Genomic DNA, 11,233 nt, shown 5'->3' on the forward strand with positions numbered 1-11,233 from the left:
AGTCTCTTATAATATTTTGACATGAAAAATGGATAGAAGATATAAGTGATCTTGTTTGTGATGTTTGGTACTTTTGGTCAATTTTTGTGAAGCCTTTGTATGCTTTTGATTCTAATATTTTGCCACATTGTGTTGAATACTTAATATGCAAATGTGTAATGTGTTTACTTCTGGAAATTGTGTTTGTTTGGCTGTTTTGAAAGTGCAAATTGTGAATTTCTTGCTTCATAAGTAATGTGTATTGTTACCATGATAAATAAAGTGCTAAAATGGACCTAAAATGTGTCATAATCCTTGACTTGAATATGCCCTATAATTCTCACACTCATAATACAATGAAGTCTTTGAACATTGCTCATAATAAGAGAATTATAGGTCATGTACTTATTGAGAGGTTATGATAAATTTCCACTACATCTTGACACTTTATTTTTGTCATTTTTACCATTCTTTGTTCTAGTAGTTCCTTGCCTACCTTCCTATCATTTTATGCCTTATTTTCACTAACCACTCTACTTTATGTTTCGTACATCATGAGCATTTCATCTTCCATCTCTTTCTCATCCTTTCATTCCTTTGCACTTTGATTCATAACAAGACTTAGAATGTAACATGTAGGAACTTTTGTACTTTACTTTTATGCAATTTTAATTTCTTGCAAGACCATAGAATGTATCTAGGCCAATGATGTAATAAGGACAATGGACTCTAATGATGTACACCGACACAAGCACCGACACATGCACACACCTCACTTTAGATGTATGGCTAGGATATGGTTTTTGGAACTTCTTCAAAATTCTTGATACGAAACCCTAACTTATTTCGTTTTCTACACTGATGACGAATCTAAACTCTGATTACGAAAATAAACGGTGAATCTTCATGTTTTTTCAGTTTAGGGTTTCGCTTTGAACTTTCATTGCATCTTTTCGAAGCTTTCACTTCGATTCACCGTTTATTTCCAATTCTGAGCCTTCGATGATGATTTACAGTGAAGAGCGAGAAGGTTCTTTGAATATACCTGAAGGTTCGAGTGAGAAGACGAAGGAAGCCTTCACAGATCCTCTCTGAGCTTTCTGGTAAATGCTTCGTTGTGGTTGAACTGGTGAAATTCTTCTTCCTCTTCTCTGATTTGAATCTTTCGATCTTTCTTCTTCTCACCTTCTCGTCTCTGTGATCGCTTGAGTTCGTCCTTTTGGTGTCGAATTCAAGCTTGAATTGCAGGGATATTGATTCGATGATGATGATTTCTCAAGAAATCTCTGAGAATCAACATTAATTTGTTGAATTTTTGTTCAATTGATACGGTTAGGGTTTGTATGTTCTTGAGTTTCTGGAGAATTCTGAATTTTGATCTATGATTTTTGGAGAGAGAATGTGAAATGGTGTTTGTGATGTGGCGTTGATTCTGTGGCCAATTCTGACACTGTGCACTATTTATAATCTGCCATGTGTACTTGAGACCCACTGAGATGGTGACATGTGTCCTGGGCCTGTAACTAACTCGTCCCTTGCTGGATTTTGGACTTGAGGGCTCTTGTGCAATTTCGAAACTTTTGAGGGTTGACCTGCAATTTCTAAAAGGACCAGATTGCAAATTTTGGACAAACTGACTTAATTGCAAATTTAAAAAATGTTTAAAGGACTGAAAAAGAAAAAATGGACCAAAAAATGCAATTATTAAAAATTAAAGGACTAAAAAAAGAAGTAACAAAAGGACTAATGTGCAAATTTTAGAAATTAAAGGGCTAAAGTGCAAAAATAATAAAAAAAATAAAATTGAATTAAAAATTGGTAAAATTGACTAAACGTAAAGTGAAACGATTAAAATTGACAAAACGGACTAAAATGAACCAATGACTTAAATGAGGTACTTTAAAGTAACCTCTCTCTGTCCAAATTTCGTGCGAAATGACCAAAATGCCCCTGGGGACTAAACGACTAAAAATGACTCAGATGCAAATTAAAAATGGATTTTTAACAGAGAATTAAAGCAAGGATTTATTTTCCAATTTAAAAGACTCAGAGACAAAAAAAAATTTAGAATTTAAACAGAGTTTTAACACATGAAAAGACTAAAATGCCCCTAGGGGCTAAACTGACTCAAAATGACTTCAAATGCAATTTTTGAAATGGATTTTGACATAGAATGGAAACAAAGACTTACTCAAACTATTCAAAAGGACTCAGACAATTTTTTAAAGACTGAAAGAAATTTTAACATAGGAAATGACTAAACTGCCCTTTTATGTGAATTTTGCAAGTAATGTTGAAATAAAATGCAGGGAAAGATATAATTGATCAGAGATAGTTCAAATGGCTTGAAATGCAAGAAAAGAAGAATTGAGTTAGTATTTTTAGGTCCAAAATTAGGGTATAACAACACTCTAGTGCAATTCTATGATCGGGACTATCGGTGCTTTACTTTTCCGGACTTTCAGTTGGTGCCTACTCTAGAGGCTTATTCTTCCTTGATGGGTCTATCTATTGCTAAGGGGGTACCCTTCGCGGGACTTGAGAATCCTCCTACTCCTTTGGTTATTGCTAAAGATCTCTATCTCAAAACCACCGATGTCTCCAAGAATCTTGTCACTAAGGCTCGTATCCGAGGGATCACTTCAGAATATCTACTTGAGAAAGCCAACCTCAATACCACTTGTCAGGACACTCTTGAGGCTATTCTTGCACTTCTCATCTATGGGCTTATTCTCTTTCGAAATCTTGATGACTTCGTGGACATGAATGCTATTATGATCTTCCACTCCAAGAATCCGGTTCCTACTTTGCTAGCTGACACATACCATGCTATTCACGATCGTTCCGGCAAAGGTCGTGGATATATTCTTTGTTGTGTGCCTCTCCTCTATAGGTGGTTTATTTCGCACCTTCCGAAGTCTTTCCACGACAATCTAGAGAATTGGTCTATTTCACAGAGGATTATGGCTCTCACTCCTAATGAAGTGGTTTGGCTCACTCCCGCTTCTAGAGTTAAGGAAATCATCTTTGGTGGTGGGAAATTTCTTAATGTACCTCTTCTTGGTACCCGGGGTGGAATCAACTATAACCCGGAGCTCGCCTTGCGACAATTTGGTTTCCCCATGAAAGAAAAGCCCATCAATCTTGCTACAGCTCTTTACTTCTTCCACTACTCCAATGCTCCCACAGGAATAAGTGAGGATTTCATAGGAGCTTGGTCCAAACTCCGGAAGAAAGAGGTGAAGCATATGGGTGTAAGGTCCGGTGTTGCTCATGAGGCCTATACACAGTGGGTGATAAACCAAGCTGAGGAGATTGGTATGCCTTACCCCTCTATGAGATATGTGTCTGCATCTATTCCCACCATGACCTACTCAGGAGATGTATCAGGAACATCTAGCTATGGAGAGTCGGGAGAAGCATCAGTGGAGGACTAGATACTATGAGGCTGAGAACTTGATCATGACTTTGGATGGAAAGGATGAGCAGAAGACTCATGAGGTGTTGACATTGAAGAAAGAGTTAGCTAAGGCTAGGAGAGAGATTGAAGAGAAAGATAGGTTGCTTATGAGAGACTCTAAGAGGGCTAGGGGGGCCCGTGACTTCTATGCACGATACTGCAGCTATGAGTCTGAGTCTGAGTCTGAGGATGATGCTTCCACTTCCTATGCTTGAGGATTTCCATTTCCTGTTGTTATTCCCAGTTGTTATTACTGCTCTACATTTCAAAGTCTATCCCTTGGCTTAGCACTTCAAAGGGAATCGTCTTGTAAAACTATATGTTGGTTGTTTATTTCCCGTTTATGATAATTGTTGTTTAGTAATGTTTACAAACTTCCAAATTTGTCTGAAACCCTTCGATAACACATAAAAAGAGTCTTTTTGCATACGCATTTACACACTTCATGCATCATATGCATTCATTGGTCACAAAAAACTTCTCTCGTGCTCATTGCCTCCTGGTTTTTTCCGCCGCAGTCTGAAAAGTGGCTCGTGCTCGCAAGGTTTACCAACCAGATAGAGTTCATCAAACAAGATTTTACAAGAGAATAATCATGGCTAACTTTGAAGAAGAAAATGCTCAGCTCCGTGCCGAATTGGCTGCTATGAAAGAAGACTTGGCTAAGGCTCATGACGTTATGTCCACCATGATGGCTGCACAAGAACAACCAGCCACATCTGTCCCAGTTTCTACTGAAGGGATTCCCTCTATCCCACTATCTACTGTGGCTACCGATGCTCGGTTTGTTATGCCCAATGGGCGTCCTTATGGGCTCTCAGCTTACTATTCTCCTAATACTGCTGCTGGTATCTCTGGGTTTGCTGGTCAAGGACAGATTCCCGTATCTACTGCTATGCCTCAGGTGACTACTATTACCGATCCTATTGTCCACACTGTGCAACAGGTGATTGATGTCGATGCTCCGCGTGGACAAGACCCTGTAATGGAAGCTATGAAACGACAGTTAAAAGAGTTGGCTGGAGAACTCCGTGAGGTCAAAGCTAGCCGTGGGAACGGTGTTTCTGCTAAGGCTCGTGATCTATGTTTGGTATCCCGATTTGAGATTCCTAAGAAGTTCAAAGTGCCAAATTTTGACAAATACAATGGATCGTCTTGTCCACATAGCCATGTCATTCGGTACGTCCGAAAGATGGCCAATTATGCAGATAATGATGCACTGATGATACACTGCTTCCAAGACAGCCTAGCAGAAGATGCGGCAGATTGGTACACTGGTTTGAGCAAAGACAATATCCATACTTTCGAGGATCTCGCTGCTGCTTTTGAAAGTCATTATGAGTTCAACACCCGTCAGAAGCCAAATAGGGACTCTCTTAAGTCCTTGTCTCAGAAGTCGGATGAAACTTTTCGTGAATATGCTCAGAGATGGAGAGGGGCAGCTGCCCGTGTTTCTCCCCGGCTTGATGAGGAAGAATTAACACAGACATTCTTGAAGACTCTGAAGAAGGAATATAAGGAAAGAATGATAGTCTCTGCTCCAAACAACTTCTCCGACATGGTTACCATGGGAACTCGTCTAGAAGAGGCTGTCAGAGAGGGTATCATTGTTCTTGAAAAGGGTGAATCTTCAGCCAGCGCACCAAAGAAGTATGGTAATGGCCACCATAAAAGGAAAGAATCCGAAGTAGGGATGGTATCTGGTAACCCATCTACAGCTGCTACTCAATTGCCCTTGCCCTATCAATACATGCAATACTCTCAACATCCTTTCTTCCCGCCATTCTATCAGCAATATCCTCTGCCACCGGGTCAACCACCAGTGCCCGTTAATGCCATTGCTCAGCAAGTACAACACCAGCCTCCTGCTCAACAGCAACAACAGCAACAACAGGGTCCTCGGCCCAAGACTTATTTTCCACCAATACCTATGCGATATGCTGAGCTGCTCCCAACTTTACTTACTAAGGGACATTGTGTCACAAAGCCAGGCAAACCTCCACCTAATCCTTTGCCTCCCAGGTTCCGACAGGATCTCACATGTGAATTCCATCAGGGCGCTCAAGGCCACGATGTTGAAGGTTGCTATGCTCTGAAATATATTGTAAAAGACCTGATAGAAAAAGGACGGTTGACTTTTGAAAATAGCGTTCCTCATGTTCTTGACAATCCACTTCCAAACCATGCTGCTGTTAACATGATTGAAGCTTTTGAAAGGATACCCGTTCCTCAAAAGGATCCCACATTGAATGTTCGCAATGTTGTTACTCCTTTGGTTCCACTACATGTCAAACTCTGCCAGGCTTCTTTGTTCAATCACGATCATGCTTCCTGTTCAGAATGTCTTCAGAATCCTATGGGTTGTTGTGTGGTGCAAGATGATATACAAAGCCTAATGGATGACAAGCACTTGATTGCCAGTGATGTATGTGTGATTGTGCCAGTGTTTCATGATTCTCCAGTTGAAAGTGCATCTCAGACAAAGAATGTTGAACCCTTGGTGATCAGGTTACCTGGTCCAATATCTTATGCCTCTACAAAAGTAATCCCTTACAAGTACAATGCAACCATGATTGAGAACGGAGTAGAAGTGCCTCTGGTATCTCCAGCTACAGTTGATAATGTTGCGGGGGAAATTACGGCTCTGAGAAGCGGAAAAGTCCGTCCACCCTTGTTTCAAAAGAAGGTGGTTACACCTATTGCCACGGTGACTCCACCAGTTGCTCCTCCTATTGACAAGGGCCTCGACTCATTAGGCCAATCTATTGACGAGTCTAATCTGGACGAAATTCTGAGGCTTATTAAAAAGAGCGATTATAAAATTGTTGACCAGCTGCTGCAAACTCCGTCAAAGATATCCATCTTGTCTCTGCTCTTGAGCTCAGAAGCTCACAGGAAAGTGTTAATGAAAGTACTGGAACAAGCATATGTTGATCATGAAATCTCCGTGGATCAGTTCAATGGAATAGTGGGTAACATTACTGCTTGCAATAACTTGGGGTTTGGTGACGATGAGCTCCCCGAAGCAGAGAAATACCACAATTTAGCTTTGCATATCTCAGTACACTGCAAGTCTGACATGATATCCAATGTATTGGTGGACACTGGATCATCCTTAAACGTAATGCCTGAATCTACACTAAGACAATTGAGTCATCATGGAATTTCTCTGAGGGGAAGCAGCTATTTGGTTAAGGCTTTCGACGGATCTCGCAAGGATGTTCTTGGGGAAGTAGACTTGCCAATTACCATTGGTCCTGAGACATTCCAGGTCACTTTCCAGGTCATGGACATCAATGCTTCTTACAGTTGTCTCCTCGGAAGACCGTGGATTCACGACTCTGGAGCAGTAACTTCTACTTTACATCAGAAACTCAAGTTCATGAGGAACGGTAAGATTGTTACTGTGCATGGTGAAGAAGCATATCTGGTTAGCCAAGTGTCATCTTTCTCTTGTGTTGAAGCAGGGTCCGCTGAAGGGACGTCATTTCAAGGCTTGACCGTTGAGGGTGCAGAACCCCGAAGAGCTAGTGCTAGCATGGCTTCACTGAAAGACGCCCAGAAAGCTGTTCAAGAAGGGCAAGCTGTCGGCTGGGGCAAAGTGATTCAGATTTTGGAAAACAAGCGTGAAGAGGGCCTTGGATTCTCCCCAACCTCTGGTGTTTCAACAGGAACTTTCTACAGTGCTGGGTTTATCAATGTTATTGCTGAAGATGCTGCTGAGAGTAGTTACGTGCCTACATCTGTTGTACCAGGAGGCACCGTGAGAAATTGGGAGGCCATTGATGTTCCTTTAGTCATGCATGCTTCCATGTAATGTGTTTTGTTGCTCATGTTTTTCTTTGTTTTCAAAATAACAATCCTTTCGCTCTGCCCAAGGCGGAAGTGATATCATTGTAAGGGCATGTTTGTTTCGGCATTGCCGTTATCAATAAAAGTTGTCGTCTTTTTCGCGACTCTTTGTTTTTTACTTTTTTAGTGCCTTTTTTCTTGGAAATGATGGTAATGCCAGAAAAAACCAAAACATCTGTATTTTCTTATTAAGTTTCAAAAATCTGCATGAAAAACTTTTTCTAAAAATCATCCCAATCATATTATGCAGATTGAACCATAATAAACCCGTTGAACACAGTGACCCTATGGTTCCTCCAAATTTTGAATTCCCTGTATATGAAGCTGAAGATGAGGAAGATGATGAAGAGATACCGTATGAGATCACTCGACTGCTTGAACAAGAAAGAAGAGCCATTCAGCCTCACCAGGAAGAGATTGAGCTTATCAACCTGGGTACCGAAGAGAACAAGCGAGAGATCAAGATCGGTGCTGCACTTGAGCCAGAAGTGAAAAAGATTACTCAGCTTCTCCATGATTATCCAGATGTCTTTGCATGGTCCTATGAAGATATGCCGGGTCTAGATCCCAAGATTGTGGAGCACCGAATACCGACAAGACCTGAATGTCCTCCTGTCAAACAGAAATTGCGAAGGTCTCGTCCAGACATGGCTCTTAAGATCAAGGCTGAAGTGCAGAAGCAAATTGATGCGGGTTTCCTCATGACAGCTGAATATCCTGAGTGGATTGCCAACATTGTACCAGTACCGAAGAAAGATGGGAAAGTTCGAATGTATGTTGATTACAGAGATTTGAATAAAGCCAGTCCGAAGGATAATTTCCCATTGCCACATATTGATGTTCTTGTTGACAGTACTGCTCAGTCTAAAGTGTTCTCTTTTATGGATGGTTTTTCTGGTTACAACCAGATACGGATGTCACCTGAAGATAGAGAAAAGACGTCCTTCATCACTCCGTGGGGAACGTTCTGTTATAAAGTGATGCCGTTTGGCTTGATAAATGCTGGTGCTACCTATCAAAGGGGTATGACCACTCTGTTTCATGATATGATTCACAAGGAGATTGAAGTATATGTTGATGATATGATTGTGAAGTCAAGTGATGAGGAGCAGCATGTCGTATATTTGAAAAAGGTGTTTGAAAGATTGAGAAAGTACAAGCTGCGTTTGAATCCTAACAAGTGTACATTCGGTGTAAGATCTGGAAAATTGCTAGGCTTCATTATCAGCCAAAGAGGCATTGAAGTTGACCCTGATAAAGTCCGAGCCATCAGAGAGATGCCGGCCCCTCAAACTGAAAAGCAAGTCAGAGGTTTCCTCGGGCGTCTGAATTATATTTCAAGATTCATATCTCATATGACTACTACCTGCGGACCAATTTTCAAATTGCTCAGAAAGAATCAACCTGTTGTATGGAATGATGAATGTCAGGAAGCTTTTGATAGCATTAAAGAATACCTGTTAGAACCACCTATCCTTGTCCCACCAGTGGAAGGAAGGCCTTTGATTATGTATCTGTCAGTGTTAGATGATTCTGTGGGTTGTGTCCTCGGTCAACAAGACGAGACCGAAAAGAAAGAACATGCTATCTACTATCTGAGCAAGAAGTTCACCGACTGTGAGACTCGGTATACGATGCTTGAAAAGACTTGTTGTGCTTTAGCCTGGGCTGCCAAACGCCTGCGTCATTATATGGTGAATCATACAACTTGGTTGATATCCCGAATGGATCCAATCAAGTACATCTTTGAAAAGCCTGCTGTTACTGGAAAGATTGCACGTTGGCAAATGTTGTTGTCTGAATATGATATTGTGTACAAAGCTCAGAAAGCAATCAAAGGAAGCATCCTTGCTGAGCATCTTGCTTGTCAACCTCTTGATGATTACCAGCCAATTAAGTTTGATTTCCCTGATGAAGAGATTATGTATTTGAAAGCAAAAGACTGTGAAGAACCACTGATCAATGAAGGGCCGGATCCCAATAGCAAATGGGGATTGGTGTTTGATGGTGCTGTCAATGCTTATGGTAAAGGAATTGGGGCCATCATTGTAACTTCGCAGGGGCACCACATTCCTTTCACCGCTCGAATAACTTTTGAATGCACAAACAACATAGCTGAATATGAAGCATGCATCTTGGGCATTGAAGAAGCCATTGACCTGAGAATTATGCACCTTGACATCTATGGAGATTCTGCACTTATTATTAATCAGATAAAGGGTGAATGGGAGACTCATCATGAGAAGCTGATCCCTTACCGTGACTATGCAAGACGTCTGTTGACATACTTTACCAAGGTTGAGCTGCACCACATCCCCCGGGATGAAAACCAGATGGCTGATGCTCTTGCTACTTTGTCTTCCATGTTTCGTGTGAATCACTGGAATGACGTACCCGTAATCAAGGTGCAGCGTCTTGATAGACCCGCTCATGTGTTTGCTATTGAAAATATGCCAGATCGGGCTGATGAAGATGTGAATGATAAAAAGCCTTGGTATTACAACATCAAACAATTCTTGCAGAATCATGAATATCCACCTGGTGCTTCCAACAGGGATAAAAAGACCTTGAGAAGATGGGCTAGCAAATTCCTTCTGGACGGAGAAATCCTATACAAGAGGAACTATGACATGGTCTTGTTGAGATGTGTTGATAAACAAGAAGCTGAGAAACTGATGCATGATGTACATGATGGTACCTTTGGGACCCATTCTTCGGGCCACACTATGTCGAGAAAACTGTTAAGAGAAGGCTATTACTGGATAACCATGGAGCGTGACTGCCACAAACATGCTAAGAGATGCCACAAATGTCAAATCTATGCTGACAAGATTCATGTGCCTCCACATGCTCTCAATGTTATTTCTTCCCCATGGCCTTTCTCTATGTGGGGCATTGACATGATCGGAAGAATTGAACCGAAGGCTTCCAATGGACATCGTTTCATTCTAGTGGCAATTGACTATTTCACCAAGTGGGTTGAAGCTGCTTCCTATGCAAATGTGACCAAGCAAGTGGTTGTTAAGTTTATCAAGAATAACATCATCTGTCGATATGGTGTTCCCAATAAAATCATCACTAACAATGGTTCCAATCTGAACAATAGCATGATGCAAGCTTTATGTGAAGAATTCAAGATTGAACATCACAACTCTTCTCCTTATAGACCTCAGATGAATGGTGCAGTTGAGGCCGCTAACAAGAACATCAAGAAGATTGTTCAGAAGATGGTCACTACTTACAAAGACTGGCATTAGATGCTACCGTTTGCCTTGCATGGTTACCGTACTACAGTGCGCAGTTCAACCGGGGCAACCCCTTTCTCTTTGGTATATGGTATGGAAGCAGTTCTCCCTCTGGAAGTGGAGATTCCATCTCTTCGAGTGATCATGGAAGCAAAATTAACTGAGGCTGAATGGTGCCAAAGTCGGTATGACCAATTGAATCTGATTGAAGAGAAACGTATGAATGCTATGGCTCATGGACAGTTGTATCAAGTACGAATGAAGAATGCTTTTGACAAGAAAGTCCGACCTCGAGAATTCAAGGAAGGCGAACTTGTATTGAAAAGAAGGATAAGCCAGCAACCCGACCCAAGGGGCAAGTGGACACCTAACTATGAAGGTCCTTATGTCGTCAAGAAGGCTTTCTCTGGCGGTGCTTTGATTCTCACACACATGGATGGTGTTGAACTCCCAAATCCTGTTAATGCCGATATAGTCAAGAAATACTTTGTCTAGAAAGAAAAGAACAGCGTGGTAGGTCGAAAACCCGAAAGGGCGGCCTAGGCAAAAATGCGCTTCCCGGTGGATCGAAAACCCGAAAGGGCGATCCAAGCAAAAGTTAGGGACAAAAAAATGAATATGAAAAAGCTCGCTGAGATTGTACGCAACTCAGGCAAGAATGAGCGCCTCGATGAGCCGAAAACCCGAAAGGGCGGTT

Source organism: Medicago sativa, chromosome 2 (assembly GCF_051527215.1).
Source record: "Medicago sativa cultivar Bolivia chromosome 2, Bolivia_mono, whole genome shotgun sequence".
NCBI lineage: Eukaryota > Viridiplantae > Streptophyta > Magnoliopsida > Fabales > Fabaceae > Medicago > Medicago sativa.